Here is a 26,822-nt window from a genome sequence, read left to right on the forward strand (position 1 = left end):
ACCTTAATTTCCCCCCGCATTTTTTGCCAATTCAAGCCATCATGAGGCCAGACAATGAATTATAATTTAAACTTTTTCAGAAGAGTGGTACACAAAAAAACTGTTCAAAGCATAAGCCGGCCTTCGTTCATTAAATAGCACATAAGACATCTTGAAGAAGCAGTAATTAACTAATCTCTGTTTGCCCTGGCTTTTAGCTTATATTTGTTTTGCAACAGCAATATTTTGTGTGTATTTCGACGTCCAACCAGCCTCTTAATCCCATTATATGAAAGATAGCATGAGGGCGGCTTGATGGATGTTTAGTGGGCTTCCGCATAATACTACAATAAGATGTATGCACGTCAGATAAAATTGAGGCTTTACCTTCATGGAATGACAAGTGCAGTAAAGAGACTAGTGGGAGTGCAGAGAAGAGGTGAAGGTAGAAAGAGAGATGAGGTGTATAGAGAAATGAGGAGAAAGACAGGCAAACGTGATGTAGAGATAAGAGGTTGTTACTGAGGAAAAGAGAGAAGGGATGAAATAGAGAGAGACTAGTGAGGAAGGGAAAGGAGTAGCATGAGCGAGATAAGTTAGAGATTGTGAGTTGAAATAGTTAAAGGGATAGAGAGAGAAAAGAGAGAGAGAGGAGGAAATGATAGATGGAGAAAAATAAATTGCGAAGTGAGGTAGTGAGAGAAAGGTGGGGAGAGAGGGGCGAGGTTGTGAGATGTGATGCAGTGAGAAATAAATAAGATAGGAGGTGAGAAGGCGATTGGTGAAGTAAATGGGTGGGCTGAGGGATAGGTAGAGATGGGTGATGTATATCTGGAAAGACAGAGTTAAAGGAGAGGAACTAGAGAGGCTGAGTAGATGATGGAGACATCCAGGCAGGTGAGATGTAAACAGAACAGTGAGGTGCAGAGAGAGAGAGAGAGACAGAGGGTTAAGGTAGAGAGTGCTGAAGTAAAGAAAAGGGGTAGAGTGGTGCAGATCTAAAGGTAGGTACACAAATGGTGAGGTCATTAAAGAAAGGTAGTGTGAGGTGGGGTAGAGTGGTAGTTAAATGAGAGGTGAGAGAGAGCTTGAGTTTGGGAGAGTATAGCTGGGCAGGTCTATAGGTTTAGATTGATGTAGAAATAGAATGGGAGGTAAAGAGAGAGTGGTGGTTAGACGAGTGAGGCATGGGAAATGAAGGTAGATGAGGCAGAGAAAGAGCGGTAGAAGGCAGTCATAGAGAGCGGTGCCCAGAGAAGGGACATAGAGTGAAGCACAGAGATGAGTTAATTGGTGGGGTAGCGAGAGATGAGATGCACCAAGATAGAGAGGTGGAAAGAGACTGTAAGTAGAGAAAGGTGAGGCAGAAAGAGAGGGCAGATGAAACAGGTGGCAAGACATATTACAGAGGAAAGTAAGGGTGCATGAGGTAGACAGAGAAATTCAGCATGAGGTAAAGAGGGATGAGCAATACAGGGAGAGAGAAGAGTTAGGTGAGCTAGAACGAGAGACAGATGCAGCATCTGAAGCATAGTTAAGCAGGGGGCGAGCGGTTAACACAGAGAAAGAGGGGCTAGGGAGAGCGAGACAGAGACAATGAGTCTTCTCACTGTTTTGATCTCTTTGTCCGTGCGGATCCTGGGAAAGCAGAGCCCCCTGGGTCATTACCTTTGTGTCCATATCTGATGATATCAACACCCTTTTTGTAGGACATACTGATGCAAGCAAGCGGTGCTGTCATCTATGCATATGTTGATAGAGCAGACAGGAAGCACTCACTGTCATTTGCATAGAATGCCCTAAGCTGGACTTGTATAGGACTGCCACCAAATGAAGAAGGGCCAAGGATGTCCTAAACAAGTTAGTGATATTATGAAGAAGTAGTGCTGGCACTGTATCTTTAAATCAGAGGTCAAATGTTGCTGTGAGATGATCTCACACAGGCTAGATTTTCAGGCTATCCTCATGAGCTAAAGTTGCCCACTACAAATCTAAATCATTTACATTGTCATTGGGTATCCTGAAAATAGGCAAATTGATCTGATCCTCCTAGACAAACATTGGGCACCTCTGGCGTAGCATTTCCAAAAACTACCAGTAGAAAGTCACAATAAATAATTGTTATCAAGAGTAGGGCAAGTACTTTAAAAGTAATGTAGCCTGCAGATAGGTACCAATAATGACACAACAAAATATTACAGTCTTACTTAGTATTACCACCACCCTTACTAATTTGCGTATATGACTTATTGTCTCTGAGCCTCAGAAAATTAGATATTTCTAAGTAAATAATAGTGTGATATTTGTATTGTTTGAATATGTTTTGGCTGGAAAAAAATCAGCCAACATATTAGCAACTTGAGAACTTCCTGGCCTTTGTATTGTTTTTATTCTTTCTCTAAAGACTAATTTATTGACTTAGTGGGCCAGATTCCATTTTCCGGTTTATGACAACTGGACAATGAAATACACATCAGAAAAACACCTTGTACTTCCTCGCAGAGTACATGGTGAACTGACTTTACACAGGGAATGACTCTCCCAGAAATCAGGAGGCATCTCCAATGTCATACTACTTTATTGCACCAATTTAACCTATTGCATCTTGGTTCAGGTAAAAAAAAAAACCATTTTTTAACTATGCATGAAAAAATGCCATAGCATATTTCATAAAGGAAGATGCAGAGTGTAATATGCTATTTACTGCCATTATTGAAGGAGAGCAGTGGCGGTCCGTGCAGGTAAGCGCAGTGGGGCGTGGCGGAAGGGGGGGGGAAGCCGACAGACAACGGAATGGTAAAAATTAAATAAACAAATAATTTATTTTCCGTCCTCTATCAACTTCCCCCACCCCTGCCCCGCCTCACCGCGCTTACCTGCATGTAACCGCTGCTGGAGGAGAGTATCATCATGACCTACTCGCGGCTTTGGCTCCGCTACACACAATAGAGCATGATACCAAAGCCTGGTAATACTGCATTGCTTCCTGTGAAATATGGATACAATATAACAAATTACATGCCAAATGCAGTTTAATATATTACCCAACCAGAGACTGGTGCAGTGTAAATCATCATAAAGTTTGAGAACAAGACACTAACAGAAAATATAGACAGGTGCTGCTGTGCCGTGGATCATACAGCTAGTGACTGTTGGGATGTAATAAATTATAGGGCTAGTGACTGATGACATGCAACTCTTCATCCGGTTAGCAGCTGATTGATGAACTGTACAATATCATTTAGTGACTGCTGCATTGTAGCACACTGTACCGCTTTGACCGGTGCATTGGGAAATAAATGAAACCCCATTGGCTAATGCAGTTTAATAATGTACACTGACCTCAAAAGATGCATTGTAGCACAGCATACACTTCATAACTAATAAAACACAACAGAATATAGGAGTACTGCTTTATTGACTAGAGCATTATCAAGGCACGGGTCCTATTTCGATTTTTAGCAATACTCATTGCTCGTTGAAGCTACCATTGGGGAAAACTTCGATCAATCCATCTTCAGAACCTATGCGAGCCCCCTCAGCTCATAATGATATCTCATTTGCTCCATGTTGCCACATACACAAACTCATCTGTGGACATTGTAAGACAATGGGTTATTAGTTGTGCAGGATGTCAGTCCTGTGCAGGTAATAGATCTAGAGTTGCCTCCTTAGTGGGGAACCAAGTACCCCACTGTAGCACTTGATTCTCTCTGGACAGCGAAGCAGAACAGTCTCAAGGACTGCTCAGGGTAGGTGGAGTAGGCTAGTAATCTCTAGCCACTGGCACACAACAACAACACTCAATAAATCCCTGTTCAGTCAGTTCCTTTTTCTTTGAAAAAGAAGCACATTTATTATATAAGCTCACGCACGCACACACACACACACACCCACACACACAAAATACGAAGCATTCATTTACAAATATGTACAGCAGGTAGATGGAAACGTCATTGGTGACACCCTTATATCACATTTGATCCCTAGTAGTTCATGAACACATCATCACAATACCCGTTGCACTTATACCAGATGCAAATTCACAATATGAGGGGATTTAATTTAGGGGTGGGTGTTACTTGCGTAATTTGCGGTAGCGTAATTATGTGAAATTACAGCAAAATTATGAGTGGTTACACAGAATTATGTATGGAGTGTTACCTAGCATTTAGCACTATTTTCTAAGCACTAAATACACCCTTGTGTCCAAAATGGACTTGAGGATGCATTTTGTACTAAGGAAATAGTGTTAAATGCAACAGAGCACAAAAAGCAGCAACCAGCAGTTGCTTGTGCTCGCTAAATTTGTTGTGCCCATGCTAGTGTAGTAGGAATTTTGTACCAAAATGCTCTTAAATATATGAATTGGAGTAATTATGCAAATGTTGGTAATTTCCCTTCAAAAGAGTAAAGCGAAATTACCATTAAAATATAAGGTATGGCAATTGGCTTTGTTTAGGGGTCCCCATATTATAAGAACAATAATAATAGTTATTCCTTAACCTCTTCCATGCTCGTGATGGCCGCGAGCCATCACACGTCACGGTGGGCGTGTGCGCAGGACGGCCCCCGGCCGTCCGAATCCCTGTCCACTAATGGAAACGCCCACACAGCGCGAAAGTTCTGCGCACATGGAAGGGGTTAAACACCAATGAAATCAATAATAATGTTAACATGCATTCATCATGCATATAACCGTTACAATGTTCATCCATAGTTATTGTTGAAAAGGCATTTTAAAGAAGGCATTGCAAATCAAATACAATGTCAGACTCTTTCTTTACACTCAGCAGGCCACATAAAATGCAGCTATAGGACCAACCACTAGGGGTCTCTGGACCCCCAAGCTGAAAAGCTCCGGCTTCAGAAGTGCTTAAGAATCAGCTAGGCAATTTCCATAGTTCATACATCCTATGAACTAGGAGGCATAGGGTTAATTCCTTTAAATCCTTCCTGGGCGACTGCTTCACTCTCCACAACATCCACAAAATGCATTGGTAGTGCCCTTGGCCTTCATTGAGATTCCACAAGGGAGAGAACGAACTAAAAACTCCTGGCCAAAGCAGTGAATAAATAATGAGCGGTTGCGCTGTGTGCCTTTTCTTAGTAGTATTATATTCTCTCGCTGCCTCCAGTAACGTTGGGGCAGTGTGGGAGTGTGGGAGGCCCACTCATGTATTGTCTTGCCACCTTCCTGCCCAGTTCACAGGATCCACTGACAACATGGGAGCTGGCATGCTCACTTTCCCACTTGCAGGCAAGCTGATGTGTGTGCTGGACCTCTCGGCTCTCCTCAAGTCAAGGGCACAGGGAACACTCGCACAGGGTAACGCAACGTCCCCACCATTTTCTACCTATGCCATTTTTTAGGGGTCCTGAGTCCTGCTCGCAAGTAGATGATGAGCCAGCAGGGCTTCTTTGTGGTGCAGCCCCTGGGAAGATGGGAGCCCTCTGGGGGCCATCAGCATTTGATGAAGAGGGCTGCATGAATAGCTGCTTCCCCTAGCAAAAAACAGAAATATCAATGTGCTGACCCCTGAGCCCTGACACACTCTAGGTTGTTTTCGGAAATGGTGGCGGAACACTTTGGTCCAAATTTAAGATCAAAGGTCAAAATACATACACATGCATAACTTGAGCCCGATGGACTGATTGCAATGATTTTTTGGCTCATTATGCTCCTGGTGGTAAGCTCTTGCCACCTGGACTATTTCCAGGAGCACGCATTGCGAGGAGCTGGTTTCACTCGGTCTCTACAACAGCCTTTTCCTCTGCTTCCCTCACCACAAGCCCCATAGCCTACTGACCATCTTGCAAGTCCCTGGCGGTGGAGTGGAATCCATGTTTCCCCACAACTGGTCCTCAGGAGGCATAATAGAGCCACTGCTACTGGTCAAGAGAGACCCATCTAATCATGGGCAACAGCTGCAGGCATAGTCCTTAGTCTATCAGGGGTATCACGTATTTTTTTCTTCCAGCTGTCCATGATTCTAGTATTGTCGCCATCCAGGTTCTCAATCTCCTTTTCTCACTTCTGTGGGGCTTATTAAATGTGGGTGTGAAGTTCTAAATGGCAAGCACCATTTCCACATCATCCCTCCAACCCTGTCGCTACCCTCCTGCACAGATCTCAGGGACAACCCAACTTGCAGAATCTTTCTTCTCTTTTCAGAGCTCCTCGCACCCATGGAGAGGTCTAGCTATGGTAATGTGAAAACCCTCCTTGTGGTCACTCCATAACTAGTTCTGCAACAAATCCCTTCCCACTTGTTTCCGAGCCAAGCTGGCTAGAGAGACAAAGACATGGGGCAGGCCTGGTGTCAAGTTCATCTCCTTGTGATAAGGTAGACCTCTCTGATCTCATCCTTGGGCACAGCCCCCAAGCAATCCTGTCAAGGGAAGGCCAGGACCTCACCACACCCAAGCCCTTTGTCCTGTCTTTGGGAGCATACCACATCACACCACAGGGGAGCTATCCAGCTGCCAGGTGACAGTTGAACGCTTACAAGCTTTAGGCAGGAAATTTGTAACTTTTTAAAAGTAGCTGTTGCTCAACACTTACACAAATGTTGATTTCACCAATTGTGAATAATTATTAAAATGAGTCCTTGAATTATTTCTCCTGCAGCTACAAATCCAAGTGTAGCATTTATTAAATGGAACAATGTAGTTCAATATTTCCATATGGAAGCAGCCAGGTTTTCTACAGTGCAAATATCTTTTGAGGACATTTCTCTGTAAGGACACATGTAACATTAACATTTAAAAACCCTAGGTTTAAATACAATGCATCTTGCCTTATGGGAAATAAGGCCAACTTAGGGGTGACTTCGTAATATTTAAAAGTAAGGTGTAGACCTGTCAAAAGGGGTTATTTTGACAGCTCGAATATGCAGTTTAAAACTGCCACCTGTGTGCAGCTACCAGACTGTACATAATGGTAGTCTCTCATGAGTGGCCTGCCAACGTGTGCATATGCATGTGCACATGGGTTCACTTGTATCCAGCCCTGCCCCCCTACCCTAGCTGCTTTGCAGAGTCTTCATATTAAAAGTTGGACACTGGTGGTAAATACGCTCAGTCCAATTGCTGTGACATTACCATGAGGGAGACTCTGTCAGTGAGACTCACCCACAGTAAAGGTCTAAAAACCTGGGGCCATATTATACTAGTGCGCCGGGGACCAAAATGCAAAAAGAACAAATGATGGAGAGAATGCAGAACAATGTCATACATTCATCCCAGTACAGAGATCTGGGCTTAAATCCATTGTTTGTTTGCTCACCATGCCATTCCAGTTTGGACCCAGCCTAATGCACATCATGTCTTGACCCTATGCCCAATGGGAACAGTCTAGCCTGAACTTCCAGACCAGGTCCTCCCTGGACTGGAATCAAGCATCCTAAGACCGGTTTCGGGGTTTCACCCCTCATCAGCCAGAATAGCTTGACTCCAGTGGCATGGCGAGCACGGGACCCACGACTGGGCATACCAGTCCCACTCGGGGTGACAAATGCAAAAATAACAGATGATGGACAGAATGCAGAACAATGTCATACATTCACCCCAGTACAGAGATCTGGGCCTAAATCCACAGTTTTTTGCTCACCGTGCCATTCCCGTTTGGACCCAGCCTAATGCAAATCAGTCTTGACCTTGCGCCCAATGTAATGTAATGTGTGTGTACTTGTAAAGCGCACTATCACTCCTGTCGGAGTATCCTGGCGCTGAAGACCGCTGGGGAACCCGTCCTGGTTTTCCCTGTGAGATGGTCCCTTACTGGGTATCTCCAAGGTGAAACCAGGCATCCCCGGCGTCTGTGGGGGGCCGTTGTAGAGATGAGGCAAGCTTAATGCCCAGAGTTGCCGAGTGTGTTCCTGGTTAGAGGAGGTACCGAGGCGAGAATTATCGAGTCCGTTTTGACCCTGGTCCACGACCCTGCCGCGTCGGGAATTGAACTGGTCCCTGGCCGATTCTCTGCTTACGGGTCTGCCGCCTCTAACCAGTGAGCCACACCTCTCCAATGGGAAAAGTCCTACCCGAACTGCCATGCCAGGTCCTCCCTGGACTGGAAACAAGCATCCTAGGGCCGGTTTTGGGGTTTCACCCCTCATAAGCCAGGATAGCTTGGCTCCAGTGGCATGGAGAGGGTGGGACCCACGTCTGGGCATACCCATCCCACTCGGGGTGACAAATGCAAAGATAACAAATGATGGACAGAATGCAGGACAATGTCATACATTCACCCCAGTACAGAGATCTGGGCCCAACAGGCATTTGCACCCGCTTTGTGAGCCCCGTGGCACTTTGGTATTACAGAAGGGGCCGCAGACACTTGTGCGGCCCTTTCTGTAATACTGATAGCACTGGCTCACTTAAAACAACAGCGTTATCTTCAGGGGTGTGCCCCATGCAAATAAGGGAATTCCTTTGCCTCTGCGCCCGTGCCATTATACAGATGAGGGAGCAGAGGCAAAGAAGCTCTCAGGAGGCGCACTGCCTCTGTCAGTGCGCCCCCTGATTGCAGCCCTCTGGCGGGGGAAAAGGGGGTCCCAGACATCCCCTTGCAGGCGGGTGTAGTCACTGACTGCACACGCCTGCAAGGGGATCTCTAATCCCTCTTAAAAGTGCCACTTGCACTGTGAAAACACGGATCAGCTTTAAAGCAGCTGCTCTGTTTTTCACATGAATGTGCTGCCCCAAAGGCAGCGCGAGTTCTGGGCTGCCCTGGGGGCAGCACACTCACCCTAACATGGTACATTTGCCTGCATTGCGCTGGGTGCACTTTTTGAAAGGTGCGCCCAGTGCAATCCAGGAAAATGCGCTGCATCCATAATATGGCCCCAGGCGATCAAAAACAAAAACTTTGTGCGGACTAAATAGGTGGAAGCAATTTGTTACACCCCCCCCTGGAGACAAAGAAATAATGACAGTTTTTTCCCTTGTTTCAGCTTGTTTCAGGCTGCTGCAGGTTATGCACTGATATAGCCCCTCTAAGGTCATATAAGAGCAAGATTGTCCCTGTTAATTCGTTTAAGATTATTTTTTTTTTTTGGAAAGTTGCATGATGAGAATTTTTTGACAGTTAGAGCTTAATTATGGGTATGAAGGTGAATTCCAATCACCAAAATTGAAATTCTGAGCATTGCGGTCACGTCAGCCCCTCCAACAGGTTTGCCCTAGAAACTTTGGCAATCCAAACTTACTGAGGTTTATTGGAAGAAAATTTGTGATTGATAATGATAGAATTTCTGAAAGCTGAATATGGTTTGGTAAGCACAGAATTATGCAGCCATTCTCCACTTTCAAAGAGAAAGGTTAGAACAGGATACATTTACCACATGTGGTGGATACCTCACCATGCTTTGCTGATATTTATCGGATGTAATAAACAACTCATCAGTTCTGCATCAGTCACTATCGTGGGGCTTCTCTTCGGTTTGTGATTCATTAAGCAGTTTGTAATTAGGAAGACATGAACTTTAGGAAAAGTGAAACACTGCATATGGTGCCACATTGTGGTGTTGCCAGGTTAGTTGCATTAAGAACAGGTCTGGTCCTTTAGTTTTATTATTTAAGAACATGTTCTAAGGTGAGGGGACCTCAACATTTATGGGTCAGAAGAAAGATTTACTGCCATCTTAAGGATTTCTGGAGCCCTACACAAGATATAATTTGGGGCACCCTGCTCAGAACAACTTTTAATTTATTCGATATTTTCAGAATATTCAAGCCCTTGTGATGCCAAACAATAGAGGATCATATGTTAAACAAAAACAAGGTAGTGAGATAAGTGATGTTGGGAAACACGAGTTAAAGAAAGAAGTGGCCAATAGGTAAACCACAGAAGGGTATTAGGATAATTCTGTACAGACAGAAAAAGAATCTGAAAGACAGGCAAGGTTTTAGACTGGGAGGAGGAGGGAGCCATGGATAAAGAAATGTAGAGAGAGAAGGTGAGGCAGAGAGAGGTAATATAGAAAGAGATATGATAAACAGAGGTGAGGGAATGAGAGATGTATAGAGAGATGCAAGGTTGAGAGTGGTGAGACAGATAGATGGGCAACATGATAAGGGAATAGAAAGACTGTATAGGTAAAGATTAGTGGGGCAGGTTGGCAGATACAAAAGTAGGTGAAGTGTAGACAGGGATGAGATGCAGAGAAAAAGAAGTGAAGTAGAGATGGGGTGAAGTACAGAAAAAGCTGACTTTGTTAGGTAAATACTTTGGTCAAGTTTAGAGAAAGGTGAAGTCGATGGAGGCGAGATACAGGAAGGTCAGATGGAGTTGACTGAAACGCAGCAGAGCACTATTTAGAGTTCAAGGGAAAGACACAGTCAGCATGTTATTAGAGGGATAGCTGGCTTCTAAGAGTGGACAGTTGCAGCATAAGGATGTACTGTCCTTTAAAGAGGAATGTCTTCAGTTCTTTCCTAATTTGGAGTAGAGTTGAGATAGGGTGTAAAAAAGGGAAGATGTAGAAACAGGTCAAAATAGTGATAGAGACAGGTAAGGTTTTGAGAAAGAAGTAGAGTGAGGTGGGGTAGAGAGGTGCGTATTGAGTGGAGGTGACATATTGAGTTACTGAAAAGTGGGATAGTGAGAGGGGATAGAGGCAAAGATAGGTTGATAGCGAGAAGTAAAAAGGGAGGGGTGAGGTAAAAGAGGCGAGGTGAAGCAATCTGAGAGACATGCAATAGAAAGTTCTTTTTAAAACGTATTAGCCACCTACCGTCTGGAAGCGTGAGAGTAAAGGTTGGGGACCTCAGATTGAATGCTAAACTTCTCTGAAATGTGAATGGCAATAGCTGTCAAATTAGAAAGGTTCTTTTTTTATATTCATTGTCATTAAGGTTGTACTTCTCTGAATTCCTCATCTTTTGCCATGGGGGCCCTTTGGAAGGTGGAGGCAATTGCCTACTTTGTCCATGCCTGAAAATACCTGCTGTTTTTCTCTCAAGTTGACCATGGTCTGGCCTATCAATCGAGATTAGTAAATGTCCAGGTAGGATGAACGGCAGGGTGCTGCTCTCTTAATTGGGTGACTCTGATAACACTCTGCAAGTTTCCCATGACATCAGCCTTGAGGACACTGTGCACAATATTCTTAGAGGTGCATACAAGATTTGCTGCGGGAAAGAAATTATGCATCTAATCACTGGTCCAGGTCCTAAACGTTTGTAAAATCTCATTTGTTTACAGTCTGTCAGTCAGTCAAAAACATCTTTATTTGGATAATCAAATATCCGTAAAAGAAAAACCACATTAAGAACACATAAAAATATATAATGTATAAAATATGAAATAAAACACAATTCATCACACACAAAAGTGACATAAAAGCACTACAGTTTCAAAGGGGTAGTCTTCACAGGGAAATGTTATAAAGAATAAAGCACAATTCATTACACACAAAAATAACCTATGGCGGCATGTATTTTCACTTTAATTACAACAGGGACATCTTAATCAGAAAGCATGGTATGCCGGGCCTGAACTGCTGCTTTAAGAAAAGTGCCCACATATAAGCTTGTCTCTTCATCCAGCATTTGTAAGAGAAAGCTGAATACCTCCTTCAAATCCCTAATATTGTGTTTTTTAATGAGCAGAAGTAAAAAGTGCTTTGCATATCTTAAATAGAATTTGCAAAAAAGTGCAAAGTGCTGCATGGACTGACAAGAACTCCCATCAAGGTTCATTTGAAAACCCAAGGGTAAGCATATTAAGTATTTTAATGTGCCAGCCCAAAACCGAAACAACAAGCTACGTTCCCAGTGCACTCTTGCTGTAAAGAGGCAGCTGGGAGGAAGGTTGACTACAGCCATGTTTAAATAAGCGGTCACTGCTGATTTCCCCCATCTTTGTTCAATCTAGTGGTATGCTCAAAATTACACAGGGTTAGCTGTACCGATTTCTTACTTACATTCACAATATTTTCAGAGTCTGTGAAGACTAACCCTGGGCATAGTGGGCGTAGCGGGGCTACGCCGAGGTCCACGGAGTCGCAAAAAACTCTGTGGAGCTCCGCTACGCCACCCGCCTCCACCCCCCCTATTAACAAGTAAGCAAACATTAATTAAAAATACATTTAAAACCACTTACCTCTGTACTGTGGCGTCCCCGGGCTGCAGTCCTCCTCTCCCTTGCCATATCGGTAATCCTGGTGAAAACTGCGCATGTGTGCGCGCCCGTGCATGCACATTTCTTGATAGAAATGTGCATGCGTAAGTGCGCAGTTTTCACAAGTATTACCGATAGGGCAAGGAAGAGGAGGACTGCAGCCCGGGGACGCCGCAGTACAGAGGTAAGTGGTTTTAAATGTATTTTTAATTAATGTTTACTTACTTGTCAATAGTAGGGGTGGAGGCGGGGGCTGGCCAACTCCGCACCGCTGCGGAGTGTGCAGAGATTTGCCTTCTCCAGGTTCTCCGCTGAACGCGGAGAAGGTAAATCTCCACACACTCCGCAGGTGGAGCGGAGGTCTCCACCCAGGGTTAGTGAAGACAGTCTGTAAACCAATCTTTCGTAAAACAGACTCCAGAGCTGCTAATCATGGGATTTGGTGTCCCCTTTCACACCCAAGACAGTCCCTAATAATATCCCTGGTCAAAGTGGCTTCTGCATTTTTCCAAACTGCTAACCAAAGTAATGCAGCACATGCTCTAATGTGATCTTTTATATATGGTAAGCCCAGTTCTTCATGGCAGATGACATAGGAGGATGATATAGGGAAAACAGCACCTTCCTGCAGAACCCATTTTCTTCAATCTGTATAGCATTGCAGTTGAAGATACCCCACACCCCAGCTCCATGTGCTGCAACACGAGTGCACTGAGTTTTGTATATATGCAACAAGAGGCCAAGTGCGCCTCCTCCTGGCAGCTGGGGTGGATTACATAGTGAGCCAACTGCCCTAGACAACTTAGACCTATACTGAGAGACATAAGGCATCCAGGGCCCAGAAGCAGCTAAGCTGACCCCCAAATAGGAACGAATGCTAGAGCATCTTAAACTGTAAGTAACCACATGCCATAATATAGGATTTCGCAAAGTTGATTTGTAAGTCCAAAGAACTCGCAAAGTTCACAAAGGCATACACCAGCTGATGCAGGGCTTTTGGTGTTCGCGCCATCAGCACTGCGTCGTCGGCATAAAGGAGAGAAGGGAGCAGTTGACCTTGGATTCTGGGTGCATCTGGGGTAGCAGTGACTAAAAAAGGGTGAAGGTTATTCATATACAATATAAATAAAAGAGGGGCCAAAATACACCCTTGTCTCACCCCTCGTAAAATACTTATATCATTGGACACCATTCCATCTGTACTTATTCTAACCCTAGCCTTCATAGCTCTGTGCAAATATGCCATAAAGTGCACCAGTGCTTCGTCCATCCCATAAGAGAGAAGAGTTTCCCATAACTTTGAGCAATTGGCACAGTCAAACGCTTGAGACAGGTCCATTAATGCCAAGTATAAAGGGGGACGTTTAGCAACAGTATATTTTCCAATAATCAGTGACAAATTAAGACATTGCTCAACAGTGCCAAACCGATTTCTGAACCCCCATTGGCAAGTATACAGAATAGGCCTTTCCTATATCCACTCTTTAATCCTGTTATACAACACCCTCCCTAAAATTTTAAAAGATGTTTCTATTAGGGAATTGGGCCTGTAGCATACTAGGTGAGACCGCTCTCCCAACTTAAAGATCTGTACAATAATGGATGTTTTTCAGGACTCCGGTAGAGGGGAGTTAACAAGGTTGTTAAAAACATTAGTTAATGGTGGTGATAAAAAAACCAGATTGCATTTTATAAGACAAATAGGTACCCCGTCTGGACCTGTGTCCTAACAACACAAACTCTAGCTAATGGCATCCTCTAGCCAGAGTTACCTGAATACGTGAGCTATTGTTAACAAACAAAGAGGACTCGATATCGGTAGGCGATGGTGCATACATTTCAGAGAAATGGGCCTTCCAAGACTCACTGGGAATATGACAGCTAATTGAGCTTACAGTTAAGTTCATTCTACACATTTCTGTCGCAGCCAACCAAAAGAGTTTACTGTACTTTTTGTCTGCTGCTGCTGCAAGGGAGTCATATAGCCGTGTTAGCCCTTCCCTGTATCGCTTGAGAGTGGCCTCTTTATAATTCCTCTGCAAGTTGGCCACCACTGAAGGAACCCTTGGTTTTGTCGCAAACGCTTGGCGTAATTATCTATTGGCCCCAGATTATTAGTGATTGAACCACCTGTGTGGGTTAGGTGGGGGTGGGTCCGAAAGGGTCTCGATAGGGCTTTCCTAATATTGGAACTGATGTTTGTAGTGCTCCCACCACCTGATGGTCTATGTCTTCTGCTAGTAGGCCGGCGTCTACAAGCCATAAATTGTCCCTGATCATCTGAGTAAACAATTGGGCTGGTTCAGGTAATCTCCATACCAACCTAATATTGTCTGATGAGGGTTGGAGGTTACATACCCCACTGTCTACTCTATAGTGAGGCTTTGATGACAATAAAAGTGCTGCTTCAATGGGATTGTGGTCTCCAATGGAGACCACTTTCCCATTCACAACATTCTCTATTATTAGACGGGATCAAGAAGTAGTCGTTGTTTACAGTCAATCTGCTTGTAAAAACTGTAATTTTTGGCCAATATAGTTGTGAAATGAAATGAATTACTCAGCACCATTTTATTAATTTCTTTAGGGACAACCCCAACCATGCTACCCATACACTGCTGCCACATGTGTCATTTTTTAAAATAACTTTGCATCTGAGCTGGATGCAAAAATGTTCCTGTCTAAATCTACAAAATATACAGCAAATAGTAGATCATGAGGATAAATCCACAGTTAAGCAGAGACGACGTGGCAGCTGTTGATTAATATATTCTAGTGACCCATGTAATACATATGGAAAGTGAAAAAGTCAATTCCTTGCATGTAATAGAAAGTAGTAGGGGGATGCAATTCTTTTTTCTACTAGTGTAGTTTAGCGAAGTCATTGAATTTATCTCTTTATGAAATGGCCTGTTTTATCTGTATACATGAAGTGTTTCTACGTGTTAAGATGAAGTTTTCAGAACATTACGAGATATGGTTTGTTCTTTTCTCAAACTCAGCAAAGATGGAACAAGTAAGGTAGATTTTCTTCTGCAAGTTTAGATTTGATAGATGCAAGTTTCACTTTGGCAATATTTTTTTTTCAGTTATATGTAGGATGAATTTGACCTCAGGGCATCAGAGCACTTTGCAAGAGGACCAAGCATTACACCTTTTTAGGCAAGAAGAGGTCAAGTGACAATCCCAGGATCACAGAATTGTGAGCCAAGGACGGGATTCAAACCTGATTCCAAAGTTCCAAAGGCAGAAGCTCTAGCCTCTAGGTCACATGATTTAAATTGTAGCACATGCCAAGAATTTCACACACATCTAGGAAAGTGTGAAACATCACAACTTTTGTACATTTCTCAAAGATACTATAGAATGTAAAGAAAACTGCAAAACAATCTGCGGGAACTAGTGCACCGCTAGTCAGAAGCGCACAAAACGACACCTATTGTCAAGCCCTGGGTAAGATCACTGTATAGGAAGAAATAATGATATCTAATTCCAATAAAGATATACACCCTTGATCTTCCTCGAACAAGGGTGCCTCTATATACAGAAGCTCAAACCTTATTCAGGTATCAATCACCCAGAGTTAGTTGAGGATACTTGGGGATGTTTAGAAATGTACTGGACAAGATAGTGCCGCTCAAAGAGTGCAGTCTGGATCTCTATTATCACCAAAGGCTGGTGTTGAACTTGCGGGGACATCCCAAACATTTTGCCTTCACCCTCCTGTTTTCTGAAACCATTTTTTTTTAGCTTTTTTGGAACTCTGCAATTTCTACCACTGCTAACCAGTGCTAAAGTGCGTCTGCTCTCTCCTTTAAAATGGTAGAATTGGCTTAAACTCAATTAATACATGTAATTTTTTTGTAACTCCCTAGTAAAGTGGTACTACATGAACCCGAGGCCTATAAATAAAATGCTACTAGTGGGCCTGCGGCACTGATTGTTCCACCCACACATTGCAGCCTGTGTGTGTAGTTTAAACTGCCATTTCGACCTGGCAAAATATAAATTTTGCCAGGCTTAAACTGTTCTTTTCAATACAGACACTTCACCCATAGGATAGGACCTAAACAGCCCATAGAGCAGGGTGAAGTTTAGTTAAGAAGTTGGACATGTACTTTTAACTTTCACATGTCCTTGCATTGAAAAACTCTTAAATGTGTTTTTCAATACTGCAAGGCCTACTACATCTCCTGTAGAATAATATTGGGTTACCTTATTAGATTTAATAAGTGAAAGCTTTCAATTGTGAGTAGGTAGGAATGTCGAATTTGGTGTCAAAAGAACTGTGATTTAAAACCATCTTTAATAGTAAAGCTGTATTTTAACTCACAATTCTGAAAATGTCACTTTTAGAAAGTTTAAATTTTCTTGTCCCAACCATTTGGTGTCTTCATCCTATATCCTGGGTGACACCTAGTCAGGTGTAGCTAGCTGTTGGTCTTTGTAGATTATTCCCAGGCAGAGTGAAAAGGGCAGAATAGGTGTTAGAAGGATGGGCCATCTCTGACTTGATAGTGGGAGGAGCTGTTACCTACCACACTTGCACATCACAAAGGCAATGCATCATCACACTCACAGAGGGTTTAACACTAGTCTTTTCTGCTCCCAAACAATCTTGGGCAAGGGCAGGAGGCAGGAAATTCCAAACACCTTTGGGAGAGAAAACATTCAGAAGCTTTCTCCTGCTACAAGGCTGGCACAAAGTGTAAATATTGGACCCTCAGACTCAACTCTTCAGTACACTTCTGGACTCAGCAGGACTGCTGCGCTACTCTGTTGCAAGAAAGACTGCTACTCTGAAGTCCTAATACTCTGCTGCCTGGCAGCTCTACTTCATGAGTGAAAAGGACTGGACATGCATCTTGAACCTAGGACCACCAAAGTGACTCCAAGGGCTAGTTGGCCAGCCTTCTGATCAGAGCCTCAGGGACAGAAAAGGCTCCAACCACCTTGAGTCCAGCCCCTGGACTCTGACTGCTGTGAGTCGTGCACCCCAAGTAGTGCCACCACAGTCCCGAACCCTTGGAAGTCGGCCTGAAGGTGCTCTGCCAGCTCAGCTGTGGTCCATACAGAACTGACTCAGAAGGACACATAGCCAAGCAGCCTCACCTTGGAACCACCGTTGTGCAATGCATTACTGACACAAGATCTGGCAGCTCCTCAGAACCCCCTCTGCACACTGCATTGTAGAATCCGTAATTGGCATTGCAGCCATGCAGCTCCTCTGAACTGCTGCTGCATGACGCATCCTTGATCCTCTCATTGAAGCCTCAAATCACTAATGGTGATGTAGCGTCAACGATGGACCTCATAATGCTCTACAACCAGGACTTGAGGTCTTTTGTTCAGCTGACCTAACTTGGTCCCCATATCTGGCCCATGCACCATCGTGGTGGGCCTGAACTTCTGACAATGTTGAGGTCTGGCACGACCAGATTCCAGAGTTGGTGCCTTGTTGTATTTTTACTGAAACTTAAAAATTGCATATTCACGGTACCACTAATTGGATTTTTGTTGTTTTTAGTAACAAATAATGTTACTCTATTTTTCTAAGTTAGTGTGGAATTTTTCTTGTGTTGTGTTTTCACATTATTTTTGATTGTGTGCTACATAAATACTTTACACCTGTAATTAAGTCTGACTTCTCTGTACCAAGCTACCGGACGGTTAAGCACAGATTAATTTGTGGTTGCTTGTGACTTTACCCTGACAGGATTTGTGGTTGCTGCTTGAGTAGGATTTTACCCCATCGCCCCAGCTAGAAACCCAATTTCCTACAGCTGGTTCCTAAATTCAGAATCTGGAGACTGCAGTGCAGGCCAACGTCTCTTAAAAGACGAGTATGCAGTGGCAGAGTCATTTGTAGGACATATTACTGATTTATCCCCAGCCTAACTGGCCTTTCAGGGGCATCATCTCGTTTGTGAATATTCAAATTTTCTTGTGGGTCAGTCAGCCTCTAGTGTGCCCTTCTCCACTGCCTCCAGCACCAAAACCAGTGACAACCAAAACAATGCACACCGAAATTTGCCAAAGTTAACTCCAGTCATACATTTTAACAATTTACTTGAGGTCCCAGGATTTATAAATAGCTTTAAGTGCACACCACCTAAGCTATGCCCTTAGGGCTTGTGGTTGCAGGAAGCACTAAAGAAACACAAGTGAGCTTGCCTGTTAGTCGGCAGGAAAGCAACAGAGAGGATTGTGACGTAAAATTGCAAATGAAAGGCCATGGAAGAGTTCTAAGAATGTTTCCATTTGCAGTGGCGGCTCGCATAGGGCGTGCGGCGGGGCGGGGGAGCGAGGTGGGGGTAGTAAACTCAGACATACGACGGAATGGTGGAAAGTAATCATTACATTCCTCCGTTCCATCGTCTGTCCAAGTTTACTACCCTCCCCACCCTGCCCCTCCTACCGCCCCACAGCATGCCTTATGCGATCCGCCACTGTCCATTTGGGTAAAATGGCTGCAGGCAGTATTTCTACACAAACCTAAAAAAATAATAGAATATTTGGCTTCCTTGCTCTGTGCTCACACCACCATCATGAATTTAACTTGACGGCGTGAGGGATATAATTGCTTTCTTCTGTGGTAGTTTGACAGTCTTCTCTGCTCAGCTCTTCTGCTTTCTGGTTGGCCTCCTTTGTAACACCCCTCACACTCTCTCCTTCTGCCCCAGGCTCTGACGACACTGATGCATAGTTAATATCACTGCAAGGAAATGCGAGGTGAATCAAGTTCATTTTTCCAATAACCAAAACGTATTGGTGGTGATTTATAATTTAGCAAGCCTTAGTATAAGAACACTCATATGCTGGAATTTTTTATACACAATTCCTTACTTTCAGTGTACTATGTCATAAATGTTCCAGGCAAATCTTTCCGAGAAAACAGAACATTTATGAAATCTGACTGAGGAGACATTTAAGTTTTTTAAGCTGCGTGCATTTTGTAAATTTTGCAATGTCTACGAAATGTTAACCTTTCTCTCAACTGATCATGTACTGATAAAGGGCAGTGAACCACAACAAAACGTGAAAATATCATGGTTTTGGAAATGCAAAAAAAAGATAACAAACTCAGATGTTTGCATTTTGTTCACTTCAACATAGTGCAAAAGGAAGTAAAAAATCAATTTTACAAGAGCAAATCTATTCTTCCTCCAGGCACCATCTCCCAACACTGCATTTCATCTATGCTCTTTCTAAAGTTGTGGAGAAAACTGTGCCAATATTTTCAAACTTGATATTTGCTAAGCTAAAAAATAGAGAAGAAAAAAGGTATGCAGTAAAATGTGATTTTCAGATTTTTGTTGCAAGTGAAATGTCCTTCAGATGTTTTCATTTTGTTCATTCTGGCTAAAATAGATGTAAAAAAATCAACTCTATGGGAAAGAACTTTCCTAAAACATATTGCTTGGTGTTGGTGGTTAATTAGTAGGAGTAGGTAGATACCTAACATTAGTAATAAGGCCCCAATCACAATGTATGGTCTAGTCAAGGTCTCAATAAATGATTCTCTTGTTCAGTCCTTGGTAGCTGGCTATGAGCAGGCAGGCTTAACTTAGGAGACAGGTGTGCAAAGCTTTTAAAAACACCAATACATTAAATAAGTAAGACACAACATACAAATAACACTGATTTATAAATATAGGAAATATTGTTAGGATTAAAATGACACCAAAATGATAAAAATCCAATGTAGGGAACCAGGGATGTGAATTTTAAAATATTAAATACTTTATAGTGCCTAAAAACAGAAAGTACTAAGTTGGGACATCTGGAGCGCTAGACCGGACCAAAGTCAAAGTTTCAGGCTGACCACGATGGAGCGAGGACCAGATACAATGAGCAGTGGGCCCTGGACAAGTTTTTACCTTTTGACGTAGTCACTTTTTTAAAAGCTTTTTCTCTCAATGTCGAACGAGACTCCTCTTCAGGCCAGGTTTCAAGTTGACGGCAAGAGCTTGGTTCAGTGCGAGGCCTTGGTGAAATCCTGGAAGTCTTGAGCTCCGGGGCATTCAGCAAGATGAGCCTGAAATCCGGGTTGCAGTTCGATATTGGCAGCTTGACTCTCAGCTTGTGCAGCTTTTTGACAAAAATTCTCCAAACTTCTGGATCTTCTTACAGAAGGTCCTTTGTGAGTTTGCAAGTGTCCACAACACCAATTCAAGAGTCTAGAAGTTCTGAGATGCCCCTTGGGATGTTGAGACTATGTCACCCAGAATGCACATGACCAAATCATTAAAAGCTGGGTTCTTCTTGGTGGAGATGATGCAAGTTGAGCACTTTTAACCTGTTGCTTTCATGGAGTCCATTCCTTCAACTTTCCAAGGAAGGCAAAGTCCTTTTTCGCCGAAGACTAAAGTGTGCAGCAGGAGTAGTCTTTATGAGTGCAGTTCTCTCTTGTGCAGTCCAATGGTCCAGCAGGCAGTCTTTTTTTCTTCTTGTAGTTTCAAGGCAGGTATCTGAGATGCTGGGCAGCTCTCCCATATTTATGCAGTGTTCCTGGGCAATAAGCTGGGGGACACCCCTGACCAATGTGGTACAGGGTGACACCCAGAAGTATGACAGCTTCCTCCAGAGTGTTGCATATTCTTGTCTCTGATAGCACCATTTTTTAAAATACAAAATGGAGAAACTTTCTCCTGGAGGTTAAGATCTGGCTGCTCCAACCCACTGGTGTGGCCAAGTTTCCCTAACACTTCCATTCCAGCCTCTCTGCAATTTCGATTACTGGGGCTCCTGTCTGGCAGGGGGTGAAGGAAGTGGGGGTGAGCCTGTATCTGTCCTAACTGTCATTCCCTATTTGAAGACCAGTTTGGCTACCCAGCCCCCTTCCTGCATTGTGCTCTGCAGCTTGCAGATCTCCTCCCACCAGAGCAGGCCACCCCACACCTCATCAGAGCAGTTTGGCTCAGCCTGTCAAAGGCTGGCCAATCAGGAGAGTCTGCTGGAAGGCTGGATTTTAGCACAGCTAAAAAGTTAGTTCCAATAGACTTTGATAGTTATAATAAATCTAACCATGGCAAGCTGTTCGATTTATTCTATCATTTTCATAAGTTGAAGTATGTTTTTAGCTCACTTCTATCAATAGCAATAATTTATTAAAGGACTTCCATGTTAGCCTATGGCGCCATTGTGCTTCAATTGGGAAAACAAAGTTGGCAGTTTTTCCCTCACTAGGACATATAAATCATATTTTAAAATGTTTCAGCTTATAGGTACAAGACACTCTACCACTGGGGCACCAAGGGGAGACCTTAGGGGTGACTTATAAGTAAAGTGTGGTAGTTTAAGACTTTGCACATGCCTTTAATTCCAAAGTCAAATTAGAATTAATTTTAATTTTAAAAGCAGTCTGCAAGGCAGGGCTGCCTTTAAAATGACATCAGGCAACACAGCGGTGCACACTTATGTGCATTAAATCTGCTGGGTCTCTAAACCTACATTCCCTAACATATACTAGGTACTTACAGGTAGGTTATCAGTACCAATTGTAATTATGCCTAATTACCATGTACTTTTAATCAGAGCACAGGCTCCGGGTCTGGTCAGCAGAGACCAGGGCACAATCAGAGTCAGAAAACCAGCATCTAGTACTCAAAATGGGGGGAAGGGGGGGACACTGCAAACAAGAACTGGTTTCTCACACTAGGGGTATAATAATCCAACCAAATATAGTTCTTATAGCAGAAGAAAAGTTTCACCAGCCACTACTTAGGATACGAATTGGTATCTGCCTCTAGTGAGCCTTGAGAATTCTTCTTCTAGGTGAGCGAGAAGATTGGTTTTTAAGGCAGACGCCGTTTCCAGGTTTGCTTTTTGCTTAACAAATTCAACTTGGTGTTTTTGTAGTTTATATAATCGAAGTTACCTACTCAGTTCAAGGATGCACGAGTAGCTTTAACTGTATGTACTGCCTCTGATGCAATTTGCAGGAAAAGCTTGCTTTTGACAATATAGCATTCCCAGTGGGGAGTTCACAAACAGTAACAGTCAATAAAACATAAACAAACTAACAGCTTTTTTTTCTGAAAACAGATTGGCATAGTCTGAAAACACGCTCTTTCCATGCCGTCTGTCTGTGCATACCTAAGGGAGGATTAAATCCCTGTGAGACTGATGGTAAACTGCAAATATATTAATTTATCACCATCAATAAATTAGATGAATTTAATTGAGAGAAGAGATACTGAACTGATTTACTAGAGAAAACGGCTAATCTCAAAAGGAAATTGTGCCTGCTAATCCCTCAACTTTATATATAAATCAAATGTTGCACAAGTCGCTTTGAGCTATATATTGCATAAAGTCAATATCTATATTGGATAGTGGTGGATCAAAGGGGCAGGTTTAAATTTATATGCTTAATTTGCAAAGCTACTCTCAGCCGGAAAATCTCTTTTGTACTCATTGTTAAACCACAACATGCCATCTCTCCTTCTTGGCTCCAAAGCCCATCTCTCCTTCCAAATTCCCTACTTAACAAGCTTTGCCATTGGTTTTTCTGTCACGCTGCACAGCAACCCTGAGGTCTGCAGCATGGCAACGGAAGAAAAACAAAAAAGGCTACACACACCGGCTGATAATTTTGTAGGCGTTTGCTCCGCGCATGTACGTGCCTACAAAATGACATTCTTTCTTTTTATTTAGTGATGTGAGTTGGATTGGATTGTAAAAGAAACAAGCATTGGCCATGCCAATGGGTCTGGGTTTACAAGAATAGTGCATGGAAATGAAAAGTATTACAAGCAAATAGCATTAAAATGGAGATGCATTTTTGTAAAAGCAAAAAACTGCACAATAATATTAGTGTAGGTTAAAAGGTCGGGTGACAGTTGCACTGTGAAGTCGGACCTAAAAATCCATGCGGGTTAGTGTCTGCCCACCTCCCATCTCTGCTTCTACCAGAGGGGGAAAAAGCATTAACTATCTTGTTATCTAGGACACTTTTATAGCATTACAATAAGAATTGTGAGCCCCTGAATGCTCAATTTCACAACACAATTATCACAGCTGTGTGGATGGCAAGCACTTTTATGTGGAAGCACTCAAATTCACGCAACTACTTCAAAAAACATATACTCCGCACTCCTAACATATGGACGGAGTCAAAGCCTTTCTCTAGTAATGCTCACATAATTGTCTGACAACAGCTGTGCTGTCAAGTCAGACCATAAAAAATACCACAATAGTGATTCTTTTTTAAGTGGGTGTGGGAAAGCAACATGGAGGGTGGCAGAGGGGCAGAAGAAACACAGAGTGCGTTGGTGGGAGAGAAACAAGGAGGATCAACAGGCAGGCATAAGCAATAAAAAGGGTGGAGGAAGAGACATGATACAGACACAGAGCAATGCAGACCTCAGCGGAAGAAGCAAACAGGAAACAAAGAGGCGCACACAAAGAGAGGAAAGATCTTTAAGGTACTTAAGGGCCAATATGTGGAGTCAATTACTTCTTGAACTGAGGCACATAAAATAATTCCTCCTTTCAAAAAGGCTCTAAGCCTTATGTCTTATGTTTTTATTAGTGTTCTTCCAAGCGCTAACATATAGTTGTGGCATTAGTTGTGCTTTATAGGAAGATAAATGAAATATCTATGTGCTGTCAGCTAATTTTGTCTTTTGCCACCATGATAATATTAAGCAGCATTAACAGCCCTATATTGAGTGCCACACAAAGTAGGATCACAGTTCAGGACCATATGAGTCATACACATATATCAGTAGAGCCACAACTGGACTAGATACTCAAGATCTTCTGGCAATTTAAAACATCAAAGTAACTAAGGTCTGCTTCTGGCCACCTCCTCTCCAGCCAGAAAGATACAAATTGTTGGGTACAATGCTGGTTCAAACACAGAAAACCGCCCTTTTGCCACTTCTACCATAAACAAAGGTGCAAAATTGGAGTAAAGCGTCCCCCCCCTTCTCACTCACAATTAAGACCTTAGCCATGATGTCATGAAGGACTTAAGGACTTTCAGAGTCCATCCAAAAAGGCGTACTGACCACCCTGCATAGTTTGCCCACCATCCGTGTGTCTCATTCTCTTTCAGTCAAAATGGTTTGAAGTGGACATATAGAAACATAATGTGCCTTCCAAATATTGTAGACAAAAAATAGATATATCACTACTCGTTCTTGCAATAGAAAGTGTTAGAAATTAGGTTTCTGGTTGGCTAGGGCATGCACCTAACCCACCACTCTAGTCAGAGTAAGGGAGTTACACACCCAAGATAACCCCTGCTCACCCCCCTGGTAACTTGGCAGAGCATTCAGGCTTATCCCAGAGGCAATGTGTAAAGCATTTGCACAACATACACACACACCAGTGACACACTAAATACACCACAAAAGAGACTCCACATCAGGTTATGTAAAAATATCACTTATATTGTATATAACTACATTAGACCACAATCACATACATCACAATCAGTTTGTCAACTGGGCACTTATCATACTTATAACAGTTAAAACATTACAGTAAATACTGATAGGTTGCAGATCTCATCAACAACTTCAAATGACACTTGATACACAGATCTGGCAAAGATAACACTTGTTATCTGATCTCCAAACGGGGTAGAATTACTTTTATCTGAATCGTCACTGAATGCAGGGTAGGTGAGGGAAATAACAGGATTACCACCGGCATGTGCCCTTTGACTCCAATGAGCCCTGAGCACAGCGCTCCTGCACTATGATTATTTAGCAGGTAATGGAGCCGCTGGGCCGTTTACTACGGTGGTGCAGTCAAAAGGAATGAAATACCCCCACTAGTATTCCACAAGGGGGGCAGAAGAGCTCATGCAGCCCCCCCCCCCTCTTGGGTTAGCGGACAAGAACTTGCTCCAGTGGCACCTGCTCCCTCGCTGGCGCATGGTGGCACACTGATCCGGCATGGCTGGTGAGGCAACGTGAGCTGAGGCGAGGCTCCTGCACTCAAAGTGCCCTGCTCTGCCTCACACCAGGGTCTCTTCTCAGCGGTGCTGGGTTCCTGCTTCTGCCTGATGGTGCCACAGTTGGCGAGGCTTCCCCTTCATGATGCTGTGGGAACCTTGGTGGCTTCCGTCCATGTTGCTGGGCACTGCTGGAGACCACGCCACAGTGTTGGTCACTAGGCAATGCTGGATGACTCCTGGGCACTTGCTCAACTGGTGAGGGGCTGCGCTTCGGTTTCCAAAATCTTTCCCAACCTGGGGACCTCACAACAGGTCACGGCTGGTGGTGCCTCGGGTGCTGCATGCCACACGCCGGGGGTTGAAGAGGGAATCAGCCTAGCAACTTGGCCACAGCAATTTCAGATAAGTGGAGCACAAGGAAATTTAAAATATGTAAAGCATCCAAGGAAGTTTCCAACAAGGAAGGTTTCCCACAAATAAAGCACCAGGAACTTCCAGATAGTAAAGCACAAGTAAGGTCCGAAATAATTAAGGCACAAGGAATACTTTGATGTCCCTGAGTCTTCCAAAAACAGAAGGCAATCACACACACGTCCTTGAAGATTTTTCACAAGCAGGGCACCACAGAAGGGGGTGGGGGGGGGGGGGGAAGAGTCATTCCTTTTCCTCTGCCCCAGACAGAAACAGCAACTGCAGTCCAGTCCATCCATCACACAGAAAAGGTAGTGCTCCTCTTACAGCTCTTCAGTTCTTCTTCTTGGCAGGGTCCTCTTTTTTCTAGAAGTAATATAATGTCTTGAGGTTTTAGGTACAATACTTATACCCCATTTTATCATGGTTCTCTTTGTGGCAAGAGTCTCTGAGCCCAGTCCACACCAGTCCTGGCCTCCTTGGTCCAGCCTAACCGCAGGAGGTGGAGACAGCATTGTGCAAAGGAGACCCAGCCTATTCAGGTACTAGCGAAACTCCTCCCACCACTCTAAATGCAGACCAGGTCTATTCAGCCTAGCGATGAGTCATCCAGGCATGGCAGGACACACCTCAGCCCCCCTTGTGACTGTCTAGAGTGAAGGCACTTCCTCAGCTCCTGTCATTCCAAAACCAGGTGGGGAATACACAAACAGGCAGAGGCACACAGAATGGTAAAGCAAGAAAATGTCCACTTTCTAAAAGTGAAAATACAAAAAGCGCGTAGTTGACGCACAAGATTGGCGCACTGCTATAAATGGGACCTTTTCCCTTTACAGTCCAATAAATTCATTAATATATCATCCAAAACTTGACCATTACTTCACCATTTTTAAACGAATTTTTCCTTGTAAATATCACGGAGACAGCGAGATTCCATTAAAGCGTTTATTGCACATTTTCAAATGCAGCTGCTTTCCATTCCAGGCTTCTACACAGCGGCACGTGTAATTCAATAAAACATTAATGTCAGCCCTTTATATGTGACCCAATGCATTTCGAGCTAAATGCTCTTCGTCAGGGGTTTCTGAAAAATACAACACAATAAGCTGTAACAACTGCTAACAACCAAATATAAATTACAAAGAAAATTACAAAGAAAACCCTCTCTATACCCATTTCCCTCAAAGTCTAGATGAAAACATACAATATTGAAAATCACCCTCAACCCTCCAACCATCAAACCACAGTTGTGAACCCATAGTTATCCCTCACACCATGTCAGTTAAGACGAGCACTTCCCTAAACTTTCCCGCTTTTTACCTGTTTAGCACAAACTTCTCAAACACCATTGCTCACTCTGACAATCGTCAAGACTGCTCTCGCTATCACCCTCCC

The 26,822-nt window shown here is 43.4% G+C and overlaps 1 protein-coding gene across 1 annotated transcript in view; it reads right to left on the reverse strand.

Moving 5' to 3' along the window:
- Window positions 1-26,822, reverse strand: part of UNC5D (unc-5 netrin receptor D) — a 1,316,579-nt gene that overhangs the window by 147,287 nt on the left and 1,142,470 nt on the right. The window lies entirely within an intron of this gene.

This window comes from Triturus cristatus, chromosome 11, assembly GCF_964204655.1.
Source record: "Triturus cristatus chromosome 11, aTriCri1.1, whole genome shotgun sequence".
Lineage (NCBI taxonomy): Eukaryota > Metazoa > Chordata > Amphibia > Caudata > Salamandridae > Triturus > Triturus cristatus.